We start from the raw sequence: 14,369 nt of genomic DNA on the forward strand, positions 1-14,369 counted from the left end.
TATGCAAGGGGTCCAAGTTTCCATATCCGAGGAATCCGACTATTCGAATAGATAATGATAACCCTGCAGGGGTGTACTTCTTCACACACTTTCTCGCCACTTACCACCATGTACATGTCGTGTATCTCGACAACCTTCAAGCGGAAGCCTGGTGAGGGAGTCGACCACGACCTGACTAACCAACAAGTCTCTAGTCCAGGTTTATCGCCTATTTGGGTTCCATCCGCAAGGAGATCCGGCCGGGGTGTCGCTCACGGCCCCAAACAATGTGTACAGGGTTCCCAAGCCCACCATCCGGATGCCACTTGGTACACCGGGCCACTGTGCCTAGTCTGTCCCAAGCCCACCTGTACCGGGTGCCACTTGGTAGACTACTAACACTACCTACAAACACCAGAAACTAGTTGCAACTCCTGGACAGAGATCGAGTTGGTTAATAAGTCGAGAGAGCTTGGAGCGCCCGGAGCCCAATGTGTGGTAGTAATTGTTCATGGATCACAAACACATAACTCGGTTCCTAAGGACGGCTGCAATGAGACAACCCACCATGTACTCCTACATGGCCTCTCACCGCTACCTTTACCAAATCGTGTTCACACACTTAGCTCTCAATGGTAGGACATGTTCACCACATTCCAATTCATCCCTGATGAATCGGACCTGACTCAACTCTAAGCAGTAGCAGGCATGACAAACAAGCATGAATGAGTAGGCACAACAGGGCTCAAACAACTCCTACTCATGCTAGTGGGTTTCATCTATTTACTGTGGCAATGACAGGTCATGCAGAGGAAAGGGTTCAACTACCGCAACATGTAACAGTTGAATCGGTGTTGTCCTAATGCAGTAAAACAGAGCAGGAGCGAGAGAGTCGGATTGTATCGGAATGAACAAGGGGTTTTTTGCTTGCCTGGCACTTCTGAAGATGATATAACTCTTCATCGGTGTCATCGATCTCATCATCGGAACGCCGTCTATCGAGAGGGGACAAATACCGGCAAACAAGGAAGAACACAATCAATGCAATGCACAATATGATGCATGATCATGACATGTCAATATGCTGTGATTTGAGCTAATGCAACTAAGAACAGAAGGGTTTGAGTTGATTTGAACCAAAGGTTCAAATTCAAATTCAAACTAAGAACTTATAAGGTGCATTATCATGTTTTGATCTAAACAGCAAGGTTAAGTTGTTTAAACATGCATGAAACAAGTACATATGGATAGATTGGATTTTCCTGATCATTTTTCATATATAAATCTTTTCATTCTGAGCTATAGTTTAATTTCTATGATTTTTTGAAGTTTAGCTCTTTTTTTGGAATTTCTGGTTATTTCAAAATTAACTAGTTCCAGAAAATATTAACTGCGTCAGCATGACGTTAGCAAGTCAACATGGCTGGCCCAGGTCAAACCTGACTAGTAGGGCCCACTGGTCGGTGACACGGGGTCAGCTAGAGAGGCAGACACGTGGGACCAGGTCAATGTTGACGTGGCAAAGTCAAAGGTGACAGGCAGGGCCCTCCGAGATTAGTGCTAATAGTGGGGTTTAGCCGGCGACTAATCACCGGCGCTAAGCAGTGCACGGCGGCGATCGCCGGCCGGACGTTTCCGGCCACGGCTGGTCGCGCGTGTGGGTTCTACGGGGTCGTGGGAGTGAGCCGCATCCAACAGGCGAGGAAAGGGAGGGGCTGCGCCCCCACCTAGGTTTCCACCCTTAGGGGTGGCGGCCAGCCCTAGATCCCATCTAGGGGGCGGCCATGGGGGGAGAGAGGGGGCGCACCACTAGGTGGGCCTTAGGCCCATCTGAGCCTAGGGTTTCCCCCTTTTCCCTTCTCTCTTCGCCTTGGGCCCTGGTGGGGGGGGGGGCGCACCAGCCCACCTGGGGCTGGTCCCCTCCCACACTTGGCCCATGCAGCCCTCCGGGGCTGGTGGCCCCACTTGGTGGACCACCGGGACCCTCCCGGTGGTCCCGGTACATTACCGATAAAACCCGAAACTTTTCCGGTGACCAAAATAGGACTTCCCATATATAAATCTTTACCTCCGGACCATTCCAGAACTCCTCGTGACGTCCGGGATCTCATCCGGGACTCCGAACAACATTCGGTAACCACGTATATCTATTCCCTATAACCCTAGCATCATCGAACCTTAAGTGTGTAGACCCTACGGGTTCGGGAACCATGCAGACATGACCGAGACAACTCTCCGGTCAATAACCAACAGCGGGATCTGGATAACCATGTTGGCTCCCACATGTTCCACGATGATCTCATCGGATGAACCACGATGTCAAGGATTCAATCAATCCCGTATACAATTCCCTTTGTCTAGCGGTACGATACTTGCCCGAGATTCGATCGTCGGTATCTCGATACCTTGTTCAATCTCGTTACCGGCAAGTCTCTTTACTCGTTCCGTAACACATCATCCCGTGATCAACTCCTTGGTCACATTGTGCACATTATGATGATGTCCTACCGAGTGGGCCCAGAGATACCTCTCCGTTACGCGGAGTGACAAATCCCAGTCTCGATTCGTGCCAACCCAATAGACACTTTCGGAGATACCTGTAGTGTACCTTTATAGCCACCCAGTTACGTTGTGACGTTTGGCACACCCAAAGCACTCCTACGGTATCTAGGAGTTTCACAATCTCATGGTCTAAGGAAATGACACTTGACATTAGAAAAGCTTTAGCATACGAAAAACACGATCTTTGTGCTAGGCTTAGGATTGGGTCTTGTCCATCACATCATTCTCCTAATGATGTGATCTCGTTATCAACGACATCAAATGTCCATGGTCAGGAAACCGTAACCATCTATTGATCAACGAGCTAGTCAACTAGAGGCTTACTAGGGACATGTTGTTGTCTATGTATCCACACATGTATCTGAGTTTCCTATCAATACAATTCTAGCATGGATAATAAACGATTATCATGAACAAGGAAATATAATAATAACCAATTTATTATTGCCTCTAGGGCATATTTCCAACAGTCTCCCACTTGCACTAGAGTCAATAATCTAGTTCACATCGCCATGTGATTAACACTCACAGGTCACATCACCATGTGACCAACATCCAAGAGTCTACTGGACTCAATGATCTAGTTCACATCACTATGTGATAAACACTCAAAGAGTTCTGGGTTTGATCATGTTATGCTTGTGAGAGAGGTTGTAGTCAACAGGTCTTGCCATATTCAGATCCCTATGTCTTTCGCAAAACTTTATATCGTAGATGCTGCTACCACGTTCCACTTGGAGCTATTCCAAATTGTTGCTCCATTATACGTATTCGGTATCTCTACTCAGAGCTATCCGGATAGGTGTTAAGCTTGCATCGACGTAACTCTTTACGTCAAACTCTTTATCACCTCCATAACCAAGAAACATTTCCTTATTCCTCTAAGGATAATTTTGACCGCTATCTGGTGATCTACTCCTAGATCACCTTTGTACCCTCTTGCCAGACATGTGGCAAGGCACACATCAGGTGCGGTACTCAGCATGGCATACCGTATAGAGCCTATGACAAGAGCATAGGGGACGACCTTCGTCCTTCCTCTTTCTTCTGCCGTGGTCAATCTTTGAGTCTTACTCAACTTCACACCTTACAACTCAGGTAAGAACCCCTTCCTTGACTGATCTATTTTGAACTCCTTCAAAAACATGTCAAGGTGTGCGTTCTTTGAAAGTATCATCAGGCGTCTTGATCTATCTCTATAGATCTTGATGCCCAATATGTAAGCAGCTTTATCCAGGTCTTCCTTTGAAAATCACTCTTCAAACAAACCGTTTATGCTTTCCAGAAATTCTACATTATTTCGGATCAACAATATGTCATCCACATATACTTATCAGAAATGTTGTAGTGCTCCCACTCACTTTCTTGTAAATACAAGTTTCTAACAAACATTGTATAAACCTAAAAGCTTTGATTACTCCATCAAAGCATATATTCCGACTCCGAGATGCTTGCTCTAGTCCATAGAAGGATTGCTGGAGCCAGCATACCTTTTAGCATCCTTAGGATCGTCAAAAACTTTTATTGTATCACATACAACTTTTCTTACGAAAACTTGGTAAGAAAACTTGTTTTGACATCCATCTGTAAGATTTCATAATCGAAAAATACAGCTAATGCTAACATGATTCCGACGGACTTAAGCATCGCTACGGGTGAGAAATTCTCATCGTAGTCAACTCCTTGAACTTGTGAAAAGACTCTTTCCCACAAGTCGAGCTTCATAGACGGTAACATTACCGCCCACGTCCGTCTTCTTCTTAAAGATCCATTTATCTCAATGGCTTGCCGATCATCGGGCAAGTCCACCAAAGTCCATACATCCTATCTCGGATTTCATGGCTTCTAACCATTTGTCGGAATACGGGCCCACCATCGCTTCTCCATAGCTCGTAGGTTCATTGTTGTCTAACAACATGATATCTAAGACAGGATTACCGTACCACTCAGGAGTAGTACATATCCTTGTCGACCTACGAGGTTCGATAGCAACTTGATCTGAAGCTTCATGATCACTATCATTAACTTCCTATTCAACAGACGTAGGTGCCACAGAAAACATCTTTCTGTGTTGCATCACTCTCTGGTTGAAGTAAAGGTTTGACAACCTCATCAAGTTCTATCTTCCTCCCACTCAATTCTTTCGAGAGAAACTCCTTCTCGAGAAAGGACCCGTTCTTAGCGACAAACAATTTGCCCTCGGATCTGAGATAGAAGGTATACCCAACTGTCACCTTTGGGTATCCTATGAAGATGTGTTTGTCCGCTTTGGGTTCGAGCTTCTCCTGGCTGAAGCCTTAAGCATCGCAGCCCCAAACATTAAGAAACGACAACTTTGGTTTCTTGCCAAACCAATGTTCATACGACATCGTCTCAACGGACTTAGATGGTGTCCTATCTAAAGTGAATGCAGCTGTCTCTAACGCATAACCTCAAAATGAAAACGGTAGATTGGTAAGAGACATCATAGATCGCACCATATCTCATAAGGTTCGATTATGACGTCTAGACACACCATTACCTTGTGGTGTTCAGGTGGCTTCAACTGCGAAACAATTCCACAATGTCTTAAGTGATTGCCAAACTCATAACTCAGAAAATCCCCTTTTGATTAGATTGTAGGAACATGATCTTCTTTGTTATGATGGTTCTTAACTTCACTCTGAAATCGCTTGAACTCTTCAAACGTTTCATGCTTTGTGCTTCATTAAGTAGATATACCTATATCTACTCAAATCGTCAGTGAAGATGAGAAAATAGCGATATCCACTGCACGCTTCAATTCTCATTGGATCACACGCATCAGCATGCATGATCTCCAACAAGTCACTTGCCTGTTTCATTGTACCTGAAAACGGGGTGTTAGTCATCCTTCCCATGAGACATGGCTCGCATGTGTCAAGCGATTCAAAATCAAGTGACTCCAAACATCCATGGAGTTTCTTCATGCATCTTACGCCAATATGACTTAAGCGGCAGTGCCACGAGAAAGTGGTACTATCATTATTAACTCTACATCTTTTGGCGTGAACATGTGTATTACCACGACCGAGATTCAATGAACCATTCACATAGGGTGCATGACCATGAAAGGTATCATTCATGTAAACAGAATAGCCATTATTCTCTAACTTAAATGAATGACCGTATTGCAATGAACATGATCTAATCATATTCATGCTCAACATAGACACCTGATAACATTTATCTAGGGTCAATACTAATCCCGAAGGCAGATGGAGCGTGCAATGGTGATCTCATCAACTTTGGAAATACTTCCAACACACATCGTCACCTCGCCCTTAGCCAGTCTCCGTTTAGTCTGTAGCTTTTGCTTCAAGTCACCAGTAATAGCAACTGAACCGGTATCCAATACCCAGGTGCTACCAGGAGTACTAGCGAGGTACACATTAATAACACGTATATACTTTGAAGTTGCCAGCCTTCTTATCTACCATGCATTTGGGGTAATTCCGCTACCAGTGACCGTTCCCCTTTACAATAGAAGCACTTAGTCTCGGGTTTGGGTTCAACCTTGGGTTCCTTCACTGGAGCGGCAACTGGTTTGCCATCCATGAAGTTTCCCTTCTAGCCCTTGCCCTTCTTGAAACCAGTGGTCTTAGTAAACCATCAACACTTGATGATCCTTCTTGATTTCTACCTTTTGCGGTCTTAAGCACCGCGAACAGCTCCGGGATCAACTCCATCCCTTGCATGTCATAGTTCATCACGAAGATCTAGTAGCTTAGTGATAGTGTCTAGAGAACTCTATCAATCACTATCTTATCTGGAAGTTTAACTCCCACTTGATTTAAGTGATTGTAGCACCCAGACATTCTGAGCACATGCTCACTAGCTGAGCTATTCTCCTCCATCTTGTTGGCAAAAGAACTTGTCAGAGGTCTCACACCTCTCAACACGGGCATGAGCCTGAAATCCCAATTTCAGCTCTTGGAACATCTCATATGTTCTATGGCGTTCAAAACGTCATTGGAATCCCGATTCTAAGCCGTAAAGTATGGTGCACTAAACTATCAAGTAGTCATCAGGATGTGTCTGTCAGGTGTTCACAACATCCACAGACGACGTTGTAGGGGTTTGCACATCGAGCGGTGCATCAAAGACGTAAGCCTTCTGTGTAGCAGTGAGGACACTCCTCGGACTACGGACCCAGTCCGCATCATTGCTTACAATATCTTTCAACTTAATCTTTCTCTAGGAACGTATTGAAATAGGGAGCTACAATGTGAGCTATTTATATACAACATATTTGCAAAGACAATTTAGACTATATTCATGATAATTGAGTTCATCTAATGAACTCCCACTCAGATAGACATCCCTCTAGTCATCTAAGTGAAACATGATCCGAGTCAACTAGGCCGTGTCCGATCATCACGTGAGACGGACTAGTCAACATCGGTGAACATCTTCATGTTGATCATATCTTCTATACGACTCATGCTCGACCTTTCGATCTTCCGTGTTCCGAGGCCATGTCTGTACATGCTAGGCTCGTCAAGTCAACCTAAGTGTTTTTGCTATGTAAATCTGGCTTACACCCGTTTTATTCGAATGTTAGAATCTATCACACCCGATCATTACGTGGTGCTTCGAAACAACGAACCTTCGCAATGGTGCACAGTTAGGGGGAACACCTTTCTTGAAATTTTAGTGAGGGATCATCTTATTTAAGCTACCGTCGTTCTAAGCAAATAAGATGTAAAACATGATAAACATCACATGCAATCAAATAGTGACATGATATGGCCAATATCATTTTGCTCCTTTTGATCTCCATCTTCGGGGCTCCATGATCATCGTTGTCACCGGCATGACACCATGATCTCCATCATCGTGTCTTCTTGAAGTTGTCTCATCATCTATTACTTCTACTACTATGGATAACGCTTTAGCAATAAAGTAAAGTAATTACATGACGTTTAAGTTGACACGCAGGTCATAAATAAATTAAGACAACTCCTATGGCTCCTACCGGTTGTCATACTCATCGACATGCAAGTCGTGATTCCTATTACAAGAACATGATCAATCTCATACATCACATATATCATTCATCACATCCTTTTGGCCATATCACATCACAAGGCATATGCTGCAAAAACAAGTTAGACGTCCTCTAATTGTTGTTGCAAGATTTTACGTGGCTACTATAGGTTTCTAGCAAGAACATTTCTTACCTACGCGAAAACCACAACGTGATATGCCAATTTCTACTTACCCTTCATAAGGACCCTTTTCATCGAATCCGATCCGACTAAAGTGGGAGAGACAGACACCCGCTAGCCACCTTATGCAACTAGTGCATGTCAGTCGGTGGAACCAGTCTCACGTAAGAGTACGTGTAAGGTCGGTCCGGGCCGCTTCATCCCACGATGTCACCGAATCAAGATAAGACTAGTAACAGCAAGCAAATTGACAAAATCGACGCCCACAACAACTTGTGTTCTACTCGTGCATAGAAACTATGCATAAACCTGGCTCTAATACCACTGTTGGGGAACGTAGCAGAAATTCAAAAAATTTCTACGCATCACCAAGATCAATCTATGGAGTAATCTAGCAACGAGGGGAAGGAGAGTGCATCTACATACCCTTGTAGATCGCTAAGCGGAAGCGTTCAAGTGAACGGGGTTGATGGAGTCGTACTCGTCATGATCCAAATCACAGATGATCCTAGTGCCGAACGGACGGCACCTCCGTGTTCAACACACGTACAGCCCGGTGACGTCTCCTACGCCTTGATCCAGCAAGGGGAGAAGGAGAGGTTTGGGAAGACTCCATCTAGCAGTAGCACGACGGCGTGGTGGTGGTGGAGGAGCGTGGTACTCCAGCAGGGCTTCACCAAGCACCGCAAGAGACGAGGAGGGAGAGGGGTAGGGCTGCGCCAAGAAGGAGATGTTCTCGTGTTTCTGGCAGCCCAAAACCCCCACTATATATATGGGAAAGGGAGGGGCTGCGCCCCCACCTAGGTTTCACCCCTATGGGTGGCGGCCAGCCCTAGATCCCATCTAGGGGGCGGCCAAGGGGGGAGAGAGGGGGGGCGCACCACTAGGTGGGCCTTAGGCCCATCTGAGCCTAGGGTTTCCCCCTTTTCCCTTCTCTCTTCGTCTTGGGCCCTGGTGGAGGGGCGCACCAGCCCACCTGGGGCTGGTCCCCTCCCACACTTGGCCCATGCAGCCCTCCGGGGCTGGTGGCCCCACTTGGTGGACCACCGGGACCCTCCTGGTGGTCCCGGTACATTACCGATAAAACCCGAAACTTTTTCGGCGACCCAAACATGACTTCCCATATATAAATCTTTACCTCCGGACCATTCCGGAACTCCTCGTGACGTCCGGGATATCATCCGGGACTCCGAACAACATTCGGTAACCACGTATATCTATTCCCTATAACCCTAGCGTCATCGAACCTTAAGTGTGTAGACCCTACGGGTTCGGGAACCATGCAAACATGACCGAGACAACTCCCCGGTCAATAACCAACAGCGGGATCTAGATACCCATGTTGGCTCCCACATGTTCCACAATGATTTCATCGGATGAACCACGATGTCAAGGATTCAATCAATCCCGTATACAATTCCCTTTGTCTAGCGGTACGATACTTGCCCGAGATTCGATCGTCGGTATCCCGATACCTTATTCAATCTCGTTACTGGCAAGTCTCTTTACTCGTTCCGTAACACATCATCCCGTGATCAACTCCTTGGTCACATTGTGCACATTATGATGATGTCCTACCGAGTGGGCCCAGAGATACCTCTCCATTACACGGAGTGACAAATCCCAGTCTCGATTCGTGCCAACCCAACAGACACTTTCGGAGATACCTGTAGTGTACCTTTATAGCCACCCAGTTATGTTGTGACGTTTGGCACACCCAAAGTACTCCTACGGTATCCGGGAGTTGCACAATCTCATGGTCTAAGGAAATGGCACTTGACATTAGAAAAGCTTTAGCATACGAACTACACGATCTTTGTGCTAGGCTTAGGATTGGGTCTTGTCCATCACATCATTCTCCTAATGATGTGATCCCATTATCAACGACATCCAATGTCCATGGTCAGGAAACCGTAACCATCTATTGATCAACGAGCTAGTCAACTAGAGGCTTACTAGGGACATGTTGTTGTCTATGTATCCACACATGTATCTGAGTTTCCTATCAATACAATTCTAGCATGGATAATAAACGATTATCATGAACAAGGAAATATAATAATAACCAATTTATTATTGCCTCTAGGGCATATTTCCAACACTACGGTGCACGAGAGGGCGATCTAGTGGGTGTTATCGGCTCCTGGGAGCACGGTGAGTTCGGTGACATGCTCGAATGCGAGCACCAGCGAATGTGGCTACGGCAGTGACATGGATGGCGTCCGGAAGCTCACGGCTCCGGCGATTGGCATGGCTAGAGTGAGCAAAATCACGCGGGGAGAGAGGGGAATCGAAGAGGAGCTCATGGTGGCGTCGACGGCAGTCTCAGTGGGATCGGGGACGGCTTGGTGACGACGAAACAACGACGGCGAACTTGGGCGGCCGACGATGAAGACGACGGTGGTGGCGATGTTCCAGGCTCTCCCGGCTCGCGTGGCTCGTCGAGGACGAAGAAGACAACATGGTAGAGCTCTCCAACATGACGGGCGGTCGAGGGGACGGCGGGGAGCGTGTGGCCAGCGAACGGCGGCGACGGTGACGTTCGGTTTCGGAAGAGATAGGCGGCAGAGGCGGGGATGAGGATGGAAGAGAGTGAGCGAGGGGGTCAGGGGGTGCGTGGCGTCCATAGCGACGTCCGGGAGGTGGTAAGCAGGCAGGAGGTGGCCGCGGCGTGTGGCTGTGCGCGTCGGGCACGCGCCCTCTCCTACTGGTGCAAGGAGGAAGGCGACAGGAGAGCCCCGGGTGGGCTGGGTCGCCAGCTGGGCCGCCAGGTAGGTTGATGTAAGTTTCTGCTCTGTTTTAATCTTTGGTTCTGTTTTCCTTTATTTAACCACTTTGCCACTTTTTTAATTCCAGCAAATGTAAAAATAGTGACAACATCCGTCTGAATATTTTTATATTGCACAATGGGATTATCCAAAAGCACATAAACTCATTCAGAGTTATTTGAAATTATATTCCATATGTTAAGAATATAAATCCAAATCCAAATAAAATATTGATTTAAAATCAGAGCCCAAATAATTCCTTAGAAATGTTCCAAAATTTTGGTTTGATTTATAACTCTTTCCAAAATTCTCAGAACTATTTCTAGGGTATTTTGGATTCACTGATTACAATTTTAGGGTTCTTGCCCCTTTATTAAAATGATTTCTGAGGCTTTCAGCTTTCCCCAATTCAACTTTCAGAAATTTAAACGTGATGCAAGCAAGATGCAAACACTAGGCAGCACCAGAAGCTAGGGATGTGACACTAAGTCCCCATGCCTTTGACAGGACTGGCAGAGGACGGCCGAACAGATCAACTGTCCGGCTCCTTTGCCCGAAGACCCAGCGAACGCCCGCTTGGCGGAGCTGCTGGTTCCGACACCTTACGTGGTGCCGGAGAAGAAGGCCAAGAAGAAGGCCACGGGAACCCGGAAGAGTTCTCGGCGCCCGGTGGAGTCGGACTCATTGTCCGATGACTCCGAGGCACACTCCTCCCATGAAGACGAGGAGGAGGAAAGAGAGGTTTCTTCCCCAGCAGGGGGAGAAAAGAAAAGGAAGGCCGCCCCAACTGGGGAGGCTGGAGGGTCCAAGAAAGGGAGGACCCTCCCTACGGACTACTCCACCAACGCCGCCGACGACGAAGAGGAGTGGCCGCTCAGCGCCAAGCCCCTGGCAAAATCGTAAGTATTCGAATACCTGAGTGACTCATGGCGTTCCTTTATTGCACAGCTTCTCCTGACACCGAATATAATTATGCAGTCCGCCCAAAGCCCATCTCAACGTGTCGTCGAGCGGCTCCCCAGATTCGTCGGATGTGAATAGTTTTTCACTTCCGACCGCTACCTCCCCCCGCCCTACGGACGGTGCCGAGGTGTTGTCCCAAAAGGTTCCAAGATAGGAGGAGGTGGTCCTGGAGGCACCGCAAGGCGACCTCCCGGACTCCAGGCGCAAAGGGGAAAAACCCCAAGGGCTCCAAGTCCGGCCCTGGGCCAGACACCGCACAGGAACCTTCAATGGTTCTGGAGTACGACAGGCGGCCCCCAAGTAAGAAGGGCAAGCCTACGACGCCGGTGACCTCCGTCCAACCGGAGGCACCGGATAATTTGCTGGAGGTGCTTAACGGCGCCTCCATCAACGAGGAGCACCGCACTATTATGAGTGCGGTGATCCAGAAGGTTCAGTCCGCCAAAAGCGGGCTGACTGAAGCCTGTGCCAACCTGCTAACCGGCTTTGAGGTATGTGAAAAATATGTGAAAATATTACCGCATAGACAGTAGCCCCTGATGCTCTGTTTGGCGTTATGAAAGAAAAGCCGAATAGAGGATCTAACAACATTTCCAGGAGTCTAACATAATTAAGTCAATATGCGTATGCAGGCTTCGCTGCTGGCCTCTGCCACACTGACTGCGGAGGTGGATGCGCTGAAGCAGAGCCTCGAGCGGTCTGAGCAAGAGCTTGGCCTTGCTAAAAAGGAGCTCATGGAAAAAGAAGGTAAGTAATACCTTGTGGAGTATATTTAAAAAGATGAAGTTGCAAAAAATGACAGGATCGCTATTGGTGTCCTAGGGGCCACGACTGAGGTGGCGACCCTTAAGCAAGCGCTTTCCGAGGCCGAAAAGAAGGTGGCCACGGAGCGCACCGCGCGGGAGAAACATGAGGCGCGGGTTGGCGAGGTGCAACAAGAGCTCCAGGCTCTCACGAAAAAACATGAGAGTTTGGAGTTTGACTCAAAGACGCGAGAGTCCGAGCTCGCGGCGGCCCTTGAAAGTGCCAAGTCTGCCAAGGCCGAAGCCCAGAAAGCCCTCCAGGAAGTTGAGGCGATGAAGAAGATAGCAGCGGGTAAGGCATTCTTTATGCAAAGCAAGAACGTGAAAGTGAATTACTTGTTACTTACCCGAATCCGGAGCTCTCCAGGAGCATTCGCAGATTTGCCACGTAGCATGTCAGATGCCGCTGCCTTCTACCGGGCCGAGGAGGGAAGCTCGACGGAGAAGGTGTTCTAGTCTTAGTATGTTGAGGCCGGACACTCGGTGCCCTTGAGCGACCAGCTGAAGCAACTGGTTGAGCTCCATAAGGTGGCCGAACAGGCCATGAATGGCCTTATAGTTCGGCTGTGGCCTGGAGAGGCCCTGCCTGGGACCTACTTCGAGCTAGTGAGGTGGCTAGTAGATGCCTGTCCGTGGCTTGAAGTCGTCAAGCGCTCCGTTTGCATCGAAGGTGCCCATAGGGTGCTTGCCCGTGCTAAAGTGCACTGGGGCAAGATGGATGCGGAAAAGCTTGTGAAGGACGGGCCACCGCAGGGCAGGGAGCATCGCCACCCCGAGATGTATTATGAGGGCGTCCTGAAGGGCGCCCGCCTTGTGGCAGACAAATGTTCCAAAGATGTAATATTTGAGTGAACTTGTTCATTTTATCTTGTGCGCTGAAAACTTGTTCATATGCGCTATGCAACGCTTGTTTTAATTTAAAATATTACCTTCTATGCGGCCGTTTATCGAGTCTGAGAGATGGCGAGTCGTCGGCTTCTACCCCCATGCCACGAGTGCTGGGGTGTTCGGGATAAACCTGAGCACTCTTTTCCCCATTCTTGGGTCCTTCGAGGGAGGTGCTCAGCACAACGAACAAGGCAATCGAACTATAATGCGTTATCACTCTCACTTAGCCAGAGAATTCTATAATTTTAAATTTCGGCGAAGCCCCTAGTGTTCGGAAGACCGAGTTTGGGGCGCTATACACGCCTAGGCCGGACAAAGCCGACTCCTCGCTCTAAGCGGCATAAGTCTTTAGGGACTCGAAACCTCCCGAACAGCGACCAGCTCTGGCCCTATCATGACAGTCAGTTTTAGCTTTCTCTACTGAGGTGCTTAGCCCAGCTCAACCGGGGCACAATCGCAGTAGTTCTCCCAGCGCTACCTTAGCCGATATAGCGGAACGTAAGGTACCAAAACATGGGAGCCGGGCAAACCCAACTATTGACCAAAGACATGATTCTGAGCTAATGCATATAATGCTATAAGTTCGGAGGGCCGCACTTTGTGAAAGTGCTTGAGCCCCTGGCGTATGGACCGTACCAAAGTGTACGGGTGCTAAATGTCATAACTGAACATATGTATTGAGAAAGAAATGCATAGAGAATGCAATAATAAGCTGAAGCTAAGCATTGTTTATTTTAAAAGGCTGCTGTGAAAGCAGAACGATACAAATAGTGTGATAAGCAATAGATGGGACTATTTGACATGTCCCCCTCCAGGGGCGAGTTGTGAGACGGTATGTAAGACAGGTATTTTGCTCGTTATAGAGACCACCTGGGAATTCGACGTAGCTTTCTGCCTCCTTGGTTGTTGCATCCTGTGTTCGGCGGTTGTACTGCCGGACAGGCCTTCCGAAGAGTGGAGTCCTGAAAGTAGGAAATAATGACAAAATCGGGAGCCCCTAGTGCGGTTGAGCCGCATTTTTGGGCGTGCCGTGGTCGTGCCCCTCCCCCTATGCCCATGGTATTTCAAAGTGTAGTTATGTACGCGTAGTACTGATTTCGCAGTTTCGCGAGGGCTGGGGTTGGGGCCGTATTGCTACACTTGCTTAGAACGTGCCACGCGGTCTTGTTGTAGGTTACTCCGGGCGCGCTTGATGGTGTCCGGACGTTTAATAGCCG

Source organism: Triticum aestivum, chromosome 1A, assembly GCF_018294505.1.
Source record: "Triticum aestivum cultivar Chinese Spring chromosome 1A, IWGSC CS RefSeq v2.1, whole genome shotgun sequence".
Taxonomy (NCBI): domain Eukaryota; kingdom Viridiplantae; phylum Streptophyta; class Magnoliopsida; order Poales; family Poaceae; genus Triticum; species Triticum aestivum.